This window comes from Dasypus novemcinctus, chromosome 31, assembly GCF_030445035.2.
Source record: "Dasypus novemcinctus isolate mDasNov1 chromosome 31, mDasNov1.1.hap2, whole genome shotgun sequence".
In the NCBI taxonomy this organism is placed as follows: Eukaryota; Metazoa; Chordata; class Mammalia; order Cingulata; family Dasypodidae; genus Dasypus; species Dasypus novemcinctus.
The window spans coordinates 4,843,954-4,849,745 of record NC_080703.1 but is presented as its reverse complement, the minus strand read 5'-3'; the positions used below and the strand labels follow the sequence as shown (position 1 = coordinate 4,849,745).

The 5,792-nt window shown below is 39.4% G+C and overlaps 1 pseudogene; it reads right to left on the bottom strand.

Moving 5' to 3' along the window:
• Positions 1-3,001: 3,001 nt before the first annotated feature.
• On the bottom strand, positions 3,002-4,046 carry LOC101444884 (nucleophosmin pseudogene; annotated as a pseudogene).
• Positions 4,047-5,792: the final 1,746 nt, after the last annotated feature.

The window sequence follows — 5,792 nt, the reverse complement described above, 5'->3', positions numbered from 1 at the left end:
GATGGGTTTAATCAGTTCCTTAGCTTCTCTGTCTAGTCTTGGGGATTAATTAGTTATTGTTTTTGGGTAAGTGTTACATCTTCTCTTTGTCACTTTGTTCTTCTTATTCTAATTTCTTATTGCTGGTTGAGTTCACGTTGAAGGAAAGTATTAGGACCAGGGAAAGGCAATTGTGTAAGAAAGGAAAATGTGTAAAGTAGTATTGGTAATAACTGTTAACAGAGCAACAATATGAGATCTGGGATGATGGAGATTAGATTCATGGAGGTTGTGTAGAGTTATAGCAGTAAGTAGAGTACCTATAATGACGTAGTCGACTGAATATGGGAGATATATGGTTTGAAGTAAAAAGTTAGTGTTTTCGTGAGATAGGGAAAGAGAAAAGAAAGGCAATAGTTTCAAGAGTGGTTAAAAGACAGAAAACAAAACACAGGTAATAGAAATGAAGAGTTATACAATTTGGGGATTAAAGAAAGGGAGGTGGAATATAGGAGGGACAGTAGATGATGGAGGATATCAAGCTGTGGGGGAATGGGGATAGTGTAGGTAGCCAAAATCAATTCACACAGAAATGAGGCAATGGAGGATGGAGAAACCTAGCAAATGTGAGGTGTTCCCTGCAGCACCTATTGTATAATTAAGATAAAATAAAATAAGAAGAAAATGAGGGACAAGAGAGAAAAAAGAGAGAAGAAAGAAAAAGGGGGATGGGTAAAGGGTGAGGAACAAGTAAGGAAAAGAACAAAGATATAGAACAACAACAACAGCAACAACAAAAAAAACCCTAAATAACTGAAAGAAAGAAAGAAAAAAAGACCTTGTGGGATACAATGGGAGAAAAGACTAGGAGGTAATGTAATGTTAGCAATCAGGACAATAAAAAATAATAAAATAAATAAATAAAATAAAACAAAACAAAAAAGAAAAAACGCAAATGTTGTTGGCTAGGACATTGAAGGACCTCAGATGGACCTCAGGGCATGGTGGATTCAGGGATGGAAAGTCTGATATTGCAGACTCAAGAGGTGTGAGTCTCTGGGTGTGGGCCACTAGGGTTTAGTGGCAACTTCAAATCTGGTGAACAGGGAGCCTGGGAGCACCACAGTGCAACCTAGCCTTCAGGGATCCCCGCAGCTGGGTGCCAGCCCTATGGGGGAGAAACCTGCAATTCACCCTCTAACTAGGGTCTCTTCTGTGGCTGTATCACGAATTCAATTTCAGGACACCTCCTGCCCTGCAAGCCCCCAAAACAGACAGCTGGGTTCACCTCTGCACTGCAGCCAATTTAATGATGCTGCAGATCAGCAGCCAGGCCCAGGGGGCGGGGCTCCAGCCAGAAGCACCGATATCAGTGTCTGAAACCGAAATTCCCAGGTCTCACAGAACATTCCCCTAAATGGCTTCCAGACGTCTCCCACCCTGCAAGCCCCTGAAACAGCCTCCTGGTGATGTCTCTTTATTGCAAGCATTTTAAGGCCGCTGCAGATTGGCAGTCTGCATTGGGGGTGGGGCTCTAGCCAGAAGCACTATTATTCATGTCAGAAATCAAAAATTCCCCGCCTCACAAAAAACTCCCGTCTGTCTCCCCAAATCTGTCCGTGAAGGCCTCCTGCCCTGTTAGCCCCCCAATAGCCCACTCAGGGCTTATGAATTCCCCAGTACCACAGAGCCTCCAGGAATCACCACTGCCATGCTGGTGCCATGGCTCTGCCTACCCCAGGAGGTAGCATCCCACACGCAGCCCCCACCTCCATGTAAGAGAGCCTCAATTTTATCTTATACACGAATTTTCTCTGTTACCTTCCCACAATATCGATGTCCAGACACCTCTTGCCCCGCAAAATCCTGAAACACCCTGGTCCCAAAGAGTTTCTAATGCTGCCCAACTGCTTCTTTGCAGGAGAGACTATCAGGTGCACTCACTCAACCACCATCTTGCCCCACCCTCCCCATTTCCAATATTGACTTCCGTTGAAATGGCTGACTGGTTCTAAGTTCAGTGAAACCATCACAGGGAGCCATCTTCTCTGAGAACGTGCTTTCTGAAAGCTCAGGAAGACCTCTCATAAACTACTTTTGACCCTAATCATGGAGTATACAATGTGAATAGGCTCAGAAATTTCCAAAACATCAATTTCTGGTTTCTTTGTTCTTATGAATCAATTTCAGCTCATTACTTTCCTCTCACATTTTACTATAAGCTACAATGAAAATCCAGGCTGTACTTTCCATACTTAGCTTGACAATGTCTTCAGCTAAATAGTCAAGCTCATTGCTTACAAGTTCTGCCTTCTGTCTGACATCAGAACTCAATTTATCCAAGTTCTCTCCATTTTAAAACAAGGAATATCTTTCCTTCAGATTCCAATAACACATTCATCATTTCCTTCTAAGGCTCTTTGGAAGTGCCTCTAGCATTCTGATTTCTACCAACAGGCATTTGAAAGCAGTCTAGCCTTTTTCTATCAAGCACCTTATAATTCTTCCAGCACCTAGTTATTACTCAGTTCCAAAGCTGTTTCTACATTTTGGTATTTGCTTCAGCAGGACTCCACTTTCCTGGTACCAAAATCTGTTTTGGATTTGTTCATTGCTCAAGCAAGTACCATGCATTGGGTTGGCTTCAATAATTGGAATTTGTTGGCTCTTAGTATTGAGGCTAGGGAAAAACCCAAATCAAGATGTCATCAAAGCACCTCCTCTGATCTGTGGAGAGATCCAAGAATTTACATCTTGCTGATTTGTGGAACAATGCCCTGTATATTTCTTTTACTTTTATACATTGCTAAGACACTAAGTTTATATCATACATATATTTTGTGTCCCCACCATTTCCATTTGACTGACCACTACTACTACTATGTCCTATTATAACCCTCCATACATACTTAAAACCAAGAAAAGGGTGCAGTTCCATATTTAAAACTAAATAGGCATTTTGGATAACACATTCTTGGAAAGTAATCTGGACAACATTTATCAGACACAGTAGGGAAAGTGCTCACTCTGCATCATAGAGAGGACAGCCAGATATCAACTGTTTAGAAATGAAATAAGACAGAGAAATTTTTAACCAACTGTTTAAGCTATTTTCTGAAAGAGACTTCCTCCACTGCCAGAGATCTTGAATAGTTTCCTGGTCAGTCATCCAGAAGCAGTTCTTCATGCAGTTGATGAATTTGACTTCCACTTTGGTAAGAGAACCACTTTTCCTATCCTTGCTTGCATTTTTGCTTTAATATCTTCTACAGAACTAGATCCCTTCAGTGATTTAGGAACTTTTTCCTGTTTTTGAAAGATTCTTGACCTTTTAAAAAAATTTTTTTAAAATTTATTTATCTCCCCTTCCCTGCCTCCCCCACACACACCCACCCAGTTGTTTGCTCTCTGTGTCCATTCGCTGTGTCCTTTTGATTTTGATATAGATTGTTTTGATTCTTTTCCATTCTGGTTTGACTTTTGTGCATTTTTTGCTGGGGTTTCTCTGATAGATTTTTTCCACTGGACATGTTCTTCTGTTTCCTCCTCATCAAAATCATCATCATCATCAGGTTAATCATCATCTTCATCTTCATCATCATTGTCATCATTTTTAAGTTTTACCTATTTTTGTCGAACCTTGCTACCACTTCCAGAGACAGATTGCTTTCAAGATATGCTTAAGAGTTTCACATCCTCCTCTTCATCTTCTTTCTCTGCATCTTCCTCCACAGCTACTAAGTGCTATCCACTAGTATACACTGGCTTGGAACCACACTTCCAACAAAAGACAACAGGTTTTATTTTCATGCCTCCAAGGGAAACCATCGGTTGTACAGAAATGTTACTTTAATTGGACTGCCTTCATAATTCATTGTCTCTGCTTCAACAACGTGCAATTCATACTTTGTACCAGCCCTTAATCTGACAACTCTTAAAGATAACTGGTGCTCATTTTCATCATTATCCACCCTAAAGTGATAATCTTGGTCAGCCTTTAGTTTCCAATCAAAAAAAAAGTTCTGGGGCTCCAGGGAGCTCATGTCCATGTCCATCAAATCTTCCATGGGGTGCTAGCATGCACTTAGGTGGGAGAGAAGTCAGATGGAGATAGTCAACCACTGTTCCAGAGTTGGGAAGTCCATCCTACAGGATGGAATCAAACCAGGGATATAAGTGTTTTTAGGTCTAGTTGATCCTCTGTCTGGTCGTTCTATCTGTTGATGTGAATGGGTACTATTATTATAGATACATCCATTTCTCCCTTCAGTTTTGCAAGGGTTTGCCTCAGGTGTCTTGTAGCACCCTTGTTAGGTCCACAGATATTTATGGTTACTATTTCATCCTGGTGGATTATTCCTTTTGGTAATAGGTAATGGCCTTCAGCATATTTTATAACATTTGCATTTAAAGTGTGTTTTGTCTAATATTAGTATAGCTACCCCTGCTTTTTTTGGCTTTCTACTTCCATGAAATATCTTTTCCCAACCTTTCACTTTCATCTTATTTCAATCCTTGGGTCTAAGATGAGTCTCTTCTAGATAGCATTTGGATAGATTATTTTTTTAAATTCATGCTACCAGGCAGTATTCTTTTGATTGGGAAGTTTAATCCACTAACATTTAATATTATTTCTTTAAAGGCATCATTTACCTTGACCATTTTGTCCTTTGACATTCATATGTCATATCTTATTTTAATAATTTTACTCTTTTGATTTCCCTTTGAGATAGTCTTCATTTCTACACTCTCCACCAAGCCTCTATCTCATGTCTTTTTCTTTCAGCCAGCAGAACTCCCTTTTTATTTCTTTTAGAGCCATCCTCTTGTTTAATAATTCTTTTAGTTTCTTTTTATCTCGGAATATTTTAAACTCACCCTCATTATAGCAGTACAATTTGGCTGGATAAAAAATTCTTCGCTAGCAGTTTTTCAGCATCTTAAATACAGTGTACCACTGTCTTTTTGCCTCCATGGATTCTGATGACAAATCTGTACTGTCTTTTTGAATCTCCCTTGTATTTGATTGATCATTTTCTCTTGCTTTCAGAATTCTCTATCTCTTGCATTTATACATACTCAGTGTTTGAGTCTCTAAGTAGATATGTTTTGAATACATTGTGCTTCTTGGTTACATTTTATATCTCATAAGACTTGGGAAAGGATTATCCATTATTTTCTCAAATATTCTTTCTTTCCCTTTTCCCTACTCTTCTCTTTCTGAAATTCACATGACACATACGTTGGTGCACTTTGTGCTATCATTCAATTCCCTGAGCCCCTGCTCAAATTTTTTGTCATCATGTACTCTCTGTTCTTCTGTTCTTTTCAATTTCAACTATTCTGTCTTTCAATTCATTTATTCTCTCTTCTGGCATTTAAAACACATTGCTGTATGCCTCTAGTGTATGTTTGGTCTCCATTGTGCCTTTCATTCCCATAAACACACTTATGTTTCTATTCAAGCTTTCAAATTCTTTGACCATACCCAGTGTCTTCTTTTTTTTCCCCCTTTATTTTCTTTCAAGTATTACATAAAAAAATATGAGGGCAAATGAGTTTATATAGCTATGAGACTCCAAAAAAGAGTTGGGAGGTCATCAGAGGGGTGATGTTTATGCACACCTCAGCAGGGTACCAGAGACAGCCAAGGTAGATGGAAACCCAGGTGCTTGTTCTCCTGAGGGCTGCAGAGACCCACAGGTTCTATGGTTATGGCAGATGGCCTGGTATCTTCTTAATGTCATTTATCTCTTTACCCATTTTCTTTCATCTCCTTGAATTGATTTAGATTGGTTTGAACATCATTTATT